Genomic DNA, 14,143 nt, shown 5'->3' with positions numbered 1-14,143 from the left:
AAGTGCACACCACTGTATGGTTATTTTAGGAACTCTTTTTTTGTGTGTATGTACATAAGACAGAAATTCCAACCTGGTACAATCAAGATGACTCAAAATTTTAGCACCATTTGTCTTCTTTGCACTCTTTAACTACTGCCACTATTGATTATAAATGATTTTCCCTTTACTTAAATGGCAAATACAGACACACACTTATCTGAGAAACTAATGACAACTGGCTGTATTTTGAGATTTAATGGATATTGGACCATTTTTGTTCCTATTTTTCCCCCCCATAGGGACACCATCCTGTTTGGCTCAAAAAATCAGAATTATAGGTAACCAAATTTATAAGACATTTGAAGTTCCTTTACCTCAATGATCAAAATATGAGTGAAATTTTTGTTTTTCATATCCAAATTTTTGTTTTTCATATCCAAATTTTTCACCCATGTTATGTAGGTAGATGTGATCCCTTTTCTCTCTGATTTCAGATGATTCTGTGATTGGGAGGTGCAAGACCTTCTTGCCAAGAAAGAAGCACTGAATGAAGTCCAGAATTACTCCTTCCTGGAAAGTGCAATCAGGTCACCCAGAGATGTGCCTGGAGGAAAAACAGGTGGGAGAGTTAAATGAACAATTAAATCTCTGTTTAATTTATTTCCTGTTTTGCTGTACATCACTCTAAAAAATATATTCAAGTGGTCATAACTCAGATTTTTTGAGTTTGAAAACAGATAAAGAAAGGTCTGTGTCACCAGCCCTCACAACTAGTCTGTTACCAAGGAAGAATGTCAGGCAGTCCCTGGAGTCCTGAACTCAAGAAAAAATGTCAGGCAGTCCCTGTAAGAGTATGACAGAGCAGTTTTTATGTTGTTGTCATGTGGTGCTAGACACAATTTTGCCTCCTGAGTTCCTGCCAGCTCTTCCTTTCTGAACTGCTCCCTCCTCACTCCCTCCACCCTCTCAGAGCAGAGCTTGGTGCTCACATTCTCTCCATGTTTATTTTGGAAGTACTCCTGAGCCTGCATGGTCAGAGCTTGCATGACATCTCAGTTTTCTCAGGCTTCCCACTTGCCCAAGGCCAGTAAGTTTAATTCCTATACTTTGTGTGCTCTTACTCTTAGCTGTTCTCTGTTGCCCTTCCCCTTGGTGGACCTGTTTTAATATCGGTTCCCTTTGGGGGAAGAAGATTGGTAAATCCCAGACAGTCCCAGTCAGCTCCCTCAGCTTCTTCTTTGTGTTCTTCCAAGCCAACTTTCAGTGCCTTGCATGCTGAATTTCCATAAATCCTTTGTTTGGGAGGCGCAGAGACTTGCCCAAGACAAAGCAGCCTATGCAGACTTGCCAACCCAAGCTCACCTCATTCATTTCTGAGCTGCTCCCAACTGAACTTGAGGAGCCCTTTGCTTCTCCAAGTAGATCCTGAGAGTGGGAACCACCACCTGGAACTTCTGAAATATCACTTGAGTTTGTTTCCACCACAAGAAAACGGCTTCCTTCTATTTGATCAAAGCAAGAAGCCACAAGCACCTGCTGGAAGGGCTGTGTCTGGAAAAGGCAGAGGAAGAACAATTGTGTGAGGAATTGCTGAAATGACCATGCTTATTTTCATTCTTCTTTCTCTACCCACTTAGCAAGAAGTGCATGCTCAGGTTCCACTGAGCACTCAATATCTGAGCTGTGCTGCAGGTTCCTGGAGCAGCCAGGAATTTCAGTGGCACAGTTCTCCTCCTGCTACTGCCTGCAGTTCAAACCTGCACGTGCTAGAGATCTGCAAACTAAAGTGAGAGGAAGAGGGCTCACTTACCAGCTGTAGTGCCAAAACCCACAAAATTAAAGGAAGGGAAACATAAGGGCTGCACATACATCAGTAAACACAGGCACTTCTGATCTCTACTGATGAGAAAGTCTGGAGGAGCAAAGAGCAGATTTTCAAATACAACACCTGCTTCAGTGTCCCTGAGACAAGGAGTGTGTTTTGCACTGATAAACCTTGTTGATTTAAGGGCTTGATGGGTCCTGCTCACCATTCATTTGTTCACAGACATATATCTATATAGGTATCTGTATGTGTACATGTATATAATAATAAAATAGATAATATGATGTAATGTAGCATAGCATGATAACACAACATAAATATAATTTAGGTATTATATCAAGCAAGCCATATACCTTGTGCTTTCCCCCCTGCTGGAGCCATTTGTTAGTTGATAAACTAAAGAGCTCCCCAGTCATTTTCATCAACACAGGCCTATCTTTTGCCTTTATGATTAGGAACAGCAGAGGTTTATGTGGAAAACAAATCTGCATGGTTTCTGATTGTCATGTGTCATTCCCAGGCTACTTTTGTCCTTACCTTCCTCCTCTAATGCAGGGAGGCTGTGGTTCATTACTCTGTTTAATTCCAATATGTAGTGTAGGCACTGAGCTTGGAACTCCAAAGGGTGGCAGGGTGGGCTGTGTGGTGTTTGTGAGGTCCCCAGGATGAGGTGAGAGATGAGAATTTGACTCCATGTTCTCAGAAGGCTGAATTATTATATTATATTATATTATATTATATTATATTATATTATATTATATTATATTATATTATATTATATTATATTATATTATATTATATTATATTATATTATATTATATTATATTATATTATATTATAACTATAATAATGAAAGAGAAAGGATACATCAGAAGGCTTAGGAAGAATGAAAATGAAAGCTCATGACTGACTCCTCAGAGTCCAACACAACTGATGGTGATTGGTCACTAATTAAAAACAATTCACGTTTGGATAAACAATCTCCAGACCACATTCCAGAGCAGCAAAACACAGAGAAGCTGAAGCTTCCCAGATTCCCAGGAGAAGAAATCCTGGTGAAGGGATTTTTCAGAAAATACCACGGTGACAGGGGTGGATGTTTAAACATCTTTTTCTCTCCAGCATGATGCTTGAAACAAATTTATCTGTGTTTAAGGTTTCCATAATGTATTTTAATGCCCAGTGGCATCCATTGCACAAGCAGGGGTTTTGTGATGCATTGGATTCCACTCTCTGTGAATTTTTTCTGTGTGAATCTTTTCTCTGGGCTCAGCTGTGCTCTCACTAACACCTGTATAAACCCACCAGTCATTTCACTAAGTTACTGAAATCTCTCTGCACTTGTAGCACTGTAGGTGGAAGCAGAAGCTAATTAAGTTAATTTGTGAATTTTTTAACCTACAGCAGACACTCAGCCCTGCCTGCCCACACAGGCAGAGAGGCTCAGGCACAGAGGTGCAGGTGGGGTTCATAAAATAAACGGCCTGACTGAATGTGTCTGCCCAGATGAAAGCCAGATGTTTGGGAAGGAAACTCCTTTTCTGCCAAGGTTGTGTATGGTCAGCCTCAGCTCTGTGGCCAAAATAGCATTCTCAGGAATATTTACCAGGATTAACACAAACACACCTTTTCTTCCTTGGAGGTTTCAACAGGTGCCACCAGGCTTTGGTTTTCCATTTGGAAAGTGCCCTGCTTGTGCCAGTATTGTATGAACTGTGGCACTTTTTCTGTTCTCCAGTTTCACAGCAAGGATCCAGGGAATCCCTGGGAGTGCTGGATGCTCTGTGTGTGCAGGGAGTGCCTCTGTATTTACAGGCATGTTTTGTGGGATCTCACACACTCTTAAAAAGTGCATCAGTTAAACTGCTTGGCTCTGAGAGGTAAATAATATGCTTACCTTCTCCATGGCTTCACAGGGCTCATGAACATGGGAACAGCTCTTGCTGGGGTGGCATACTGTCCTCACAGGACGTGCAGCTCCCACCCTTTTAGGCTCTTGGGAGGGCCCCCACCTCCTGCCCCAAGAGGTGAAGCTGAGGGACTCCACCCAGCTCCATCTCCTGAACCTCTCTTGCTGTCCTGACTCTGCAGCAGTGTCACAATAAGGATTTCTGCAAGGTCCCCTGAATGGCATAAAAGGAACCACGTAATTACTGAACTGCAACACAAGGACAAATACTTTTTTGGAAGAACTTAGTATGGAGAACTCAGCAATTCCTGTAAGATCATGGCTGAAGATGTTTGAAAATCTTTTTGCCCTGTGCTGGCAAATTATCAGGAACCTCTTGAATCACTGCCTGGTCATCCTTCTAAGGGAGAAATCCACACAGCTGACACCTCAAAATATGTAGATTATAAAAGAGGAGCAGGTTGCAATGTCATTCTCCAGGTTTACACTGATATGAGTTGCTCCCATATAAGATCCTGTTTTCACTTATTTATTTAGTAGAAAAAGAGGTCAGTGTATGCTTTGATCTTGTTTTCAAAATCATTTTCTGGAAAAATTACTGAAGGGTCATTTTTTTCATCCAGAACAGAGCTGAGATAGAATCATAGACATCCTTCCAGCAGCCTTCTGAGTTATTGGTCTAGATTCCATCACTCCAAGGTCCACAGCAGATGGATCAATGTGTTCTTCAGACTTGTAGGTTTATCTCATCCTGCCTTTGTCATAGGGACCACAGAGATGCCCACAGTGCCACAGTTATGACCAGAGTGAGCAATTGATATTTTGACATTTGATTCACATAGTGGTAAAAAAAGGAAATGTGCCATTTTGGGAGAAACAAAGAAAAATTGGATATTTTTATTCGTAGCTACCAGTCCTTGTGCATATACACTCATTTTTTTAAGCTTAATAACTTTGAAATACATGGTCCAGTTTTTTCCATTCCAGGTTGTCATGGGATAGTGTCCTCAGGGATGCAGTCCTAGAGATTTTTTGAAAATTGACAGTCAGGCATGAGAGATAGTTTTAGTGCTCCTCTTAAAGCAAAGGTTGATTTGTCCTTCCCTCCTTTCCTCCTTCCCATTTATTAGTTATTAAGGAACCAAAATCATGCCAGGGCAGGGGGATGGGAAAACAGAATGAAGGGAAAAAAGTCATTAGAAACCAGGCTTCATTAATTCAGCTGCTCGGGGAGCAGCGTGTTTGGAAAGGTCGGGATGTTTCATTTGACCTAAACAAAATGCTTGGCCATTCTTCAGTTCAAATGTTTCATTCCTGCTTATTGAACCAAATCAAAACACTTCAGTGGAGGGATGTAATGAAGGGCTGGGCAGGGAGCCCCTGCAGCTTATTCCAGCAGCACATTTTTGCCACAGAACTGGGAGAGGTTGACACCCTTTTTCCAAAAGTGCAGCACTGATCATCTCCAAAGTATTGATGTATTAATGTGAATTTCACCCCAGGAATTTAGAAATCAAAGAAAGACCCAATCTGCCTGAAAGTAGTATATATCCCCCTGCCCTGAACAGCTATTAAAGGAAAAAAGAAGTTATAAAAATGTTTTAATCATAGAATGGTCAGGGTTGGAAGGGACTTTAAAGATCATGCAGTTCCAAACCCATGCCTTGGGCAGGGAGACCTTCCACTATACCAGGTTATTCCAGCACTAGCCTCAAGTCCTTCCCTCCTGTTCCCAAATGTGTGTGTTGGTGAACACTGAAGCATAGTAGACAGTGGGATTTGTTGACAGACCCTGTCCCCTCCACACCATTGCCTCGGAGCTAGTCCAATCCCCTAAGAGGAAATCTGGAATTAAAATCATTGCCCTGATCTGGATGTGATGTGCTTGAACTCAGAGCTTCCTCTCTCTCAGGAGAAATTTCTAAGGCAACTTAATGACTGATGAAGATGGGATTTCCCAGAGTTCAGGGTGGCACAGGAGAAGGGGACATTGCCCAAGAGATGCTTTCCTGGAGGCTTCTCCTGCAGCTTTTCCCCCTGTTTTTTGTGGAGCACTATCACACTTCAGACAGCAGTTACCACAGGAGTCATTTGATCCCGAGGAATTTCAGCAGTGCCAGGGCCCCTCCCCTTAAGCCCCTTTTGAGGATGCCAGATCCTAGCAACAGCAAAAGCAACAATTGGTCTGAGCTGGGGAACAGACTGGCTTGTTGACACTTCAATGAAAAGCTGCTCCAATACAGTCTGTTCGCCCTGCGGCTGCCAGCTCCCAGTGTTTGATCTAGCAAAGGCTCCGGCCCAGAAAAACACAGCCCAGCCTTTCTAGTTCCTGCCTTAGGGAGCTCTCTGCCCTTTGTGTTGTTTCCCTGCTACCAAAGGCCCAAAGGTCATTATTTAATGTTTCCTAGTTTGGTTCATCCTCAACTTGGGTTGCACTCCATCGAGCTGAACTCCAGCTGTAGCCTTATCTTTAGGCCACTTGTGCTGTAATGTTTCACCTCCTTATTGCCCCTGTGTTAATGCACTTTTTTGTCCCTGTCTATAGTTTAACCCAGGCAGATAGAACAGCACCACTGTCCCAGGGGAATGGTCACAAATGTTGCTGGAAGAGTGTCTGGTGCAGAGCCATCACCACACAGTGAGGAAATGCACAACGAGAAGGAATGGCAGAGTTTCTAACACCCTGGTTCTTCTGACTAAAAAACTCAGATGGAGAAAACTAACACTGTCAACAACACTCCCAGGGAGCTGGTGAGGCTGATCTGCATTGCAGGGATGCTGCCTGACCCAGACACTCATCCGAGCGAAGCTGATTTCTGCTCCAGTCACTTCAGTGCTAAGATGAGCTGAGGGATCCATTTCCCCCCAAAATTTACCCTGCCCCACCACATCTAGTTAGAGATAGAATGCCTGGGAGGGGGTGAGGGGGATGAGTCTCATACAATTCACTACACAAAATACAGAAGGAAGTCTCAGTTGTAAAGTCTGAGGAACTGGCACTGGAAAGGGTTTTGATTGTTGGAAGATGTGGGTGAGCTAAGTTTGTGTGGTGAAAAGCAGATTAACTGGGCATGTTCCTTCCCTCTGGTTCTCCCAGCCCTGGCCAGGATGGGGGGCTCTTCTTGAACATTTCTATTTGAAAATGGCAATAAAAAGGAGATTAGGAGATGTTACCACTTGCATTTTGAAATTGAAAGGAAGCCTTGATATATTTGATATTCACTCACAGCTGATGCAATGCTGACTAATAGCACTGAAGTTGCAGGGTGACAATTGTACTGCTGATGGCATAATTTATTGGTTTTGTTGTTACCCAAGGTATTTCCAGTGAGGTCATAAATCAATGTGCCAGTAAGAAATACTCAGCTTGCCAGCTGTGCTCTATTTTATAGCCATAGATTTTAATGCTTTGAGAGAAATGTTTCAAAATCATCACTTTGCAATTAGAGGCAAAGAGGAAATTAAATGTTCCATTTTTGTTACCCAAAAAAAAGAAAAAAAAAGAAAAAAAGATTTGTTTCTCATAATTTGTCTTTCTGTTAATATTGCATAACTCCATGTCTTTGCCTTTTGCTTGCTCATCAGCTCAGCCCAGAGATGATATTGAACTGCCAAACTGGACAATGCCAGAACCACCTTTGTTTGCTGACTGGAGGAACATTGCCCAGAGCCTGGGATGCCTGTAGAATCCTGGAAGGAATCTGCTGAGGAGGATTACCAAAAGTCTGTGTCGAGGTACAGGCACGTTTGGGACTTTTCTTCTGGTTATTTTTGTAGGAAGAGAAGGTGTTTGCTGCAGTATCTTGTTTACATGAACTGTGAAACACAAGCAAACAAACTCTTGATAGGGATTGAGTAATTATCCAGAAGGATGTTGGAGAACATCAAAGGCATAAATGTCTCTTTCATTGCTTCAGGGGCAACTTCCCCCACCTTGGACTTCACTCTCAGAAAGGACAAATCACCTGCTTTCACCATGTCCCCTTCAGTGGCTGTTAATACAAATTCAGAGATATCTCCTTGTGAAGGCAGTCCTCAAAAGGAGACTACACAGACTTCATGGCTGATTTGGCCTTGTCTTCAACTGATCCCACCTAATTTTGAAACCAAGAACAGAACTGATATTGCAGGGGATTCAGAGGGTCCCACCATTGTGGGCTGCATGAAGTATTTGAGACAGTAACAGGCAGCCAAAAGAGTGAACTGGGCTCTAGGTGGTTTACACCCACCTAGAAATCCCATTAAAAATCAAGAATTGTCTTCTGGGGAAGCTAGTTGTCCCAAAAAAGGCATTTGCCATCTTTAATTTAGTGCCACATGTATTAAGGCTGGAAGAGAGCTAGAAACACAGATCCTCAGCTGGTTTCAATTATCCTGGATCTGTCTCTTCCAGGGAGAGGACAACAGTTGACAACTCCAGTTTTAAGGTTTATCCTATGTGGACACTGCCTGCTGCAGACTTCTCTACTGCACTGTTCATTGGATAGGCCTGCTGATGCTGTTGCTGAGGTCGCTTCCACAGTGCTCAACCTGAATTTCTCCTTTTACAGGGATACTTTGTTGGTGATAGTTCAGCTGCACAAGGGCTTTGCCTTTTTGAGGCTTCCCATCCCTTTTTGAGATTTCCCACCTACCTGCTACACCCATACTGTGATCCCTGTGATTATCTATTGAAGACATGCATTCAGCTCTTTTATCCCTCCACACATAATAACCCTTGGATCCCTTGCTCTTCATAATTCCTTATTAATTGTCAGTAATTTTCTGTTGATAAAATGTCCTGAAACGAACACAGTACATTTTATTTTGGTCTCATGTCAGCCTAAATCTAGAGTTTCTGGCAGTGTAGGAGTTAAACCAGAACAAAGTGCCAAGGATGAGTTCTTATATTTGGTGGCTTAGGATAAGATGTGAGAGGTGTGTGAACACTGTGCTGCCTGGGTTAGAAGTGAGATAATTATATTTACCTGCCTCTGCTCCTAGGAGGAGTTTTCTCAAAGTGAAGGCTGGTCACACCAGGCACTGGTGAACATCAGGATCACTATTCCCCATTTTCCTTCTCTGTAGCTGCACAAAGGGAATCTTCCACTTGGTGCTCACTGCTCCACAAGGACAATGCCATAAAGCCCTAACAGCCTTTTCTGTTCTCTCAAACTGCAAATGCATCATTGCTTTCCTCCTCTCCTTCTTTCAGTATTATTGCTCTCCATACTTTTCCCTCCAGTGAATGCCATTTCTCCCCTGATAAATTAGTGCACCAATTTCCAAGAGCTGCATCTCACTTATTTCCTGCCCATATTTCTAAGCTCTCCAGGGCTCTTGGTATTATTTCTCTTGCTCTCATTTGTGTTTCTCTACCCTCTCCTCTCAGCTTAATGTTATCTACATATTTTATTAACCAGCTGTTTTATTCCATCTTGCACATCACAAGTAGAGATGCTCCATGAAATGAGAGCTACCCCTTGTCTCTATAGGAAACATATGCGACACAACCCTCTTGTCTATTATTATTCCATGTTTGCAGTCCTTCAGACAGTTCCTGTGACAGTATTTATGTCTGAGCCAATGGGAAATAATATTTTGAGAGGCACTCTATCAAACGCTTTCCTGACTCCCAGCTCTTTGATGCCTGCTGCTCTCCCTGTTCTCATTCATTTTGTAATTCTGTCGACTTTATATGCATTTTTCTCATGGACTTAGTCTTTGTAAACCCATGGTGCTCCTTGCATATGTTTCTGTAAAGAGATCTGTGTAATTCTCAGGATATTATAGGGAGAGCCATAAAAAGATCCCTTTGAAGGCCAGCATGAAAGCTCCAGTTGTGTTCTGAGCTCCAAAGCAGTTTCCAAATAATGAGATACACCATAGTGTCTGACTGGGCTTGGGGAGAATAACTCCAGATAAACACCAGGAGATAAAAGGGATCACCTTCCCCTTTGTGCATTTCCTTGTATTGTGTGAACTCTTCTCCGGTGGGGATTGGATCACATCTTGTCTCATACAGAAAGCAAAAGGAGTCATTAGCTCTGCTAATTGTTGCAGATAAAGAGTAAAAGGCAATGACAGTTTGCTTTGTGTGTGGTTAAGCTTGTTAAAGGCATAAATCAAACAATTCTTTCAATTCTCACTTGTTCATTACTGTTATGACATCCCACAATGGCAGCGCTTTCATTTTTTCACTCCACTCAGTTTGAATTTCAACTCTACTTTTCTTGTTATACCTTTTAAATAAATACAGTTATGGTGTAGTACACAATACCCAATGCTTTAATTTGGTCCTGCATTATCCAACATGCTTGGGGTGTCTCAGTGTGAACACATAATTTAATAACACTTCTAGAGAGCATTGATGACTGCTGTGACTAGAGGTCATTTGCCATGAAGCCACAAGACAAATATACACAAACTCACTAGAAATTCATGGGTTTGGCCAAAAAGGATATTTTGGGTTTATTGTTTGTAATTGAGTTTCATTTACATCATTTGCTTTTGAGAATATATGAACATGCTTAAAGCACCTTGAAGGTTATGTGGTTAATTAGATTGTTGACCCATGTCATCCTTAGACACGGATGGGAGTTGAGCCATCAGGACTTTCAGCAGCATCAGGATCCACTGGTTTAGGATTTTCAGCTTACAACTTTGTGCAAGGAGGTGATAGCATTGCCACATATGCCTGGCACCTGACACTGGTGCTTAGAGACACTCAGAGTGTCTGTGGAATGTGAATGTCACCCCAGTCCTTTCCCTGACTTCCAGACCTAAGCACAGTTAAATCTGCTCTGGTTTTGGGGTGTCTGTTTTCACAGAGTTGTGATGGCTGGAAGAGACCTCTGGAGATTATTGGGACCCCTACCACGGCAGGGTCACCCACTGCAGGTGACATGGGAACAAGTCCAGGTGGGGTTGGAATGTCCTCAGAGAGGGAGACTCCACAATCTCCCTGGGCAGCTGTTCCAGGGCTCAGCCACCTTCAATGCAAAGATATTCTTCCTCATGCTGAGGTGAAACTTGTCATGTTCTCTCTTGTGGCCATTGCTGAGAGCACTGACATGTTTCCCCCTCTGCAATGTCATGGAAAACTTCGGATTCTGTTCCACCAGAGAACAGCAGCACACAGCAGAAGAAACTGCAGTGTCACCAACAGTTCCCCACACACTTTAGCACTTCAGTCTCACAGGAGCTGCTCCACTGTTTTGGAGAGTAAAGCAACTTGCTAAAAAAGCTTTGAAGCCTTTAGTGAACATCTCCTTAGAGAAGTTACTCCCTCATTTAAACTCACAGAAGTCTGTTGACATCCAGCATTTTCCTGGCTATGTGACTTCCTAGAGAAACCCCCAGGTCTCACTTTCCCCACCACCTCCCTTCCTCCTGTAGGGCTTTGGATGGAGCTGAGAGCTGCATGGACACTTAGTGCAAAACCCAGATTGGTTTGGGAAAATTAGTTCTAAAGGTGCTTATGCATTTGGGATTTTTTAAGGTCAAATGTAGGAAGTGCTACAGGCTAAGGTCCAAATTCCCAGTGAGACGTACACATAGATTGTGATATTAATAAATTGAGAGTCTTGGTTGCCAAGAAATAATATACCAGAACACAAAGGTGAAAACATGCATATTTTATTTTAGGATTCTTTAAAAACTGTTGCTGGTAAAACAGAATTTCCAGTTCAAAGAAAGAATCTTATCTTTAGTCAGTCTTTGTTAATTCGGCCAGTGCTTTGTTAGCTTAGTCACTCTGGATTTTATCAAAGAAAAGCTATATCCCCAGGAATTCTCTGGCAAAGAAGTCCCTCAAAATTTGAAAGATTAGCCAGTTTGAGTGTAAAGAAACATACAACAAAGATGACTAACTAAAGAATGAAGTCTCAGTGGAAAAGAAGGAAGGAACCTGAGGAAGTGTGTGAGAGAGCTCCACTTTCTCTTATAAGTGAGAAGAATTTTACCTGCTCTAAAGTTTTGTGGTGAGTGGAGTCATAGTCCTTGGTGTTGGATGTTGTGGCCTGTTCTCCTTCCTTTCTGCACTTCTTCCACTTCTCTCTCTTTTGCTATGTGCAGACCCCATGCCTGTATGAAAAACTGACATTGACTTTTAAGGAACTTGGGGTTTTTTCTTAGATTTTCACATGTTAACAAGAAAGGGACTCTTGACTTAGCAGCTCTGTTTGAGATAAACAGGCAGAGAATAAAGTTTGCCGCTCATCCCTGCCCAGTCCTCTTTGGACCATTTTAGGAGGCATCTTTCCCATCTGTTTCTTTCTGTCCTCCACCTAGAAACATACTGGCACCTAAAACTTTCCTTGCACAGATAGAGGGAAATGTAAGATCAGGAAGATCTTTGCCTTCACTATGGTTTAAAAACTTTCTCTTATTGACTAAACTGTGTCTAGACCATTCCTAAGGGTAAAAGTGTCAGGTTTTCTCTTTGTTGCTGGTGTCATTCTCTTTTCAGAACCCCAGGCTCCTGCTATAGAGATGTATGTACAAACCAGCTGTGGGTCTGAGTTGCAGCATTCCCAAAGTTTTGAGCCACAGCTGCCCATCCCTACAGCTGCAGCAATGCAGAAGAGTGCAGAGACAGCCAAAAATCATCAGGTTAAAGTAATGTCCCTCCCAAAACTTTTTGTGCTGAGTTATTCCAGTGGCCAGCTTAGAGTGTGGTCCTGCAGGCAGTGGGGAAGGAGAAATGTGCCAGGCTGTGGCTGCCAGATGAAAGTCAGAAGAGGGGGAGAGCCACCTCCAGTCTCCCTGTGCTGACACCAAGCACAAATAGAGCAGGACTGAGAGGGAGCAGAGACCTCCTGGGTTCCCAAAGTTTGCAGGAAGGCAGAGGAGAGGCAGCCGAGTGTTACATTTGCTGCGCACATCTCCTGGACGTGGAGGGGGCAGCTCCCTGAGGCTCTGCTTCCAAATCCATCAATGCCAGAGGCAGCCTGGAGGCAGCCTGGCTGTCCTGAGCAAGTGTGACTCACTGCTACACCACTCAGCAGAGTTATCTGGGGTGGGTGGGTGGTATTTGTCACACTGTGGATGAGGATTTGGCTATTTTAAGCAAGCACATAGGCACTCTGGGATGTTGGGACAGAGTTGTCCCAACACATTGAGTTCTGACTTAAACTTATTGGAACAAGATGAATGTGGCAAGGGCAAAAGCATTACATGCACAGAAGACAGGCAAGGCAGTGCATCTGTACTAAATAATGAAATTTATTGCAGTGGATGCCACGACGAAAGCTGAACATTTTTTAGACTTCATTCACAACCTGTCTGTTAAGAGCTATGATGAGCATTGCAGTCTGGGAATGAGTGTTTGAAAGGGCTCCCTTGACATGTGCACTACTTAAAGGAACACTCGAGTGATAAATTTGTTTTCCTGTGCTTAAGGGGGATTGAGTGTTCCCCAGCTCACACAAGAAGTCCCTGATCTTAGTGCAGATGCAAAACAGACCCTGCTTTGTTGGGATTCTGAAACAAGGGAGGGCTGAAATCTCTGAAGCCTTTGAGCATGGACTCTCTGAGTTAATGCTGAAGTGTTAATAATGAAGATTTGTCTTTCTCCAGGAAGGAAAAAATCATGACAGACAGGAGGAATTGTCTGAACTTTAGAAGAGAATCAGCTACAGAACTCCCACTAATCATAGGAAGTTAATAGTCAAGGCAGCCTTAGAGGCTGTAACCTATATAAATTTAGACAAACCCAAATTCAAACAGTAGACTGATGACTTTGTGCCCCACAAAGAGTCTTTTAATTTCTGATGGTAATGGATGCCACCTAAAAGTGAAAGAGAAACAGACTTTAGTAATTTTAATGCAAATGGATTTTTTCAGATGAAAGGCACTGCATAAAAAGTCGAGTGGCAGTGCTGTAAATATTCTGCCTCTGATACATTTACTTACCAGTAATTACTGACATCTAAGCTAGCTGCTATATGGAAATACATGGGTTTTGTTTTTCTTTTCAATTAAGCAATGCTTTTACACTTTCAAACCACTTCTGCACTTTCACTGCTACTGGAAATATGAAAGTTGGTGAAGTTGATCCTGGCAGTCATTTTGGAAAGACCCTGAACTGTTCCCCTGAAGCAGAGGAAAGCATTGGGAATTATCTGTTGAACCAGGATGTCAAAGTGGCTGGATTTTGCTTTTCCCCTGATGTGGGGGGGTTTGAGTGCCTTTTCTCAGCTGCCAGACCAGGGTTCACTCTCAGCCTTGTGCTACAGAGTCAAATTTAAATCTGTGTTGTAAGAAAGGCTCACACACAAATAATGGTGAGTTCAGAAAAAGATGCAAATGTCCATCATCAGTACAAGCTTGGCATTTGCATGACAGCTCCAGCATCTTATGTTGTTCATCATTTCATGTGGCCCAGCAAAGGGAGGCCATCCTGGAGATTCCTTTTTGTTATGTTTCTTTTTCCAGCCATAGCTCAT

At 42.7% G+C, this 14,143-nt stretch overlaps 1 long non-coding RNA gene across 2 annotated transcripts in view; it reads left to right on the top strand.

Moving 5' to 3' along the window:
* The first annotated feature begins 511 nt into the window (after nucleotides 1-511).
* Nucleotides 512-14,143, top strand: part of LOC134417980 (uncharacterized) — a 46,979-nt gene continuing 33,347 nt past the window's right edge. For both annotated transcript variants that reach the window (XR_010027660.1, XR_010027659.1), the window contains exons 1-2: nucleotides 512-601; nucleotides 7,302-7,451. This is a non-coding gene — a long non-coding RNA (uncharacterized LOC134417980). The remainder of the gene's footprint in view (nucleotides 602-7,301; nucleotides 7,452-14,143) is intronic.

This window comes from Melospiza melodia, chromosome 4, assembly GCF_035770615.1.
Source record: "Melospiza melodia melodia isolate bMelMel2 chromosome 4, bMelMel2.pri, whole genome shotgun sequence".
NCBI lineage: Eukaryota > Metazoa > Chordata > Aves > Passeriformes > Passerellidae > Melospiza > Melospiza melodia.
The sequence above is the reverse complement of the archived record's forward strand: the minus strand, read 5'-3'. Positions and strand labels throughout refer to the sequence as shown.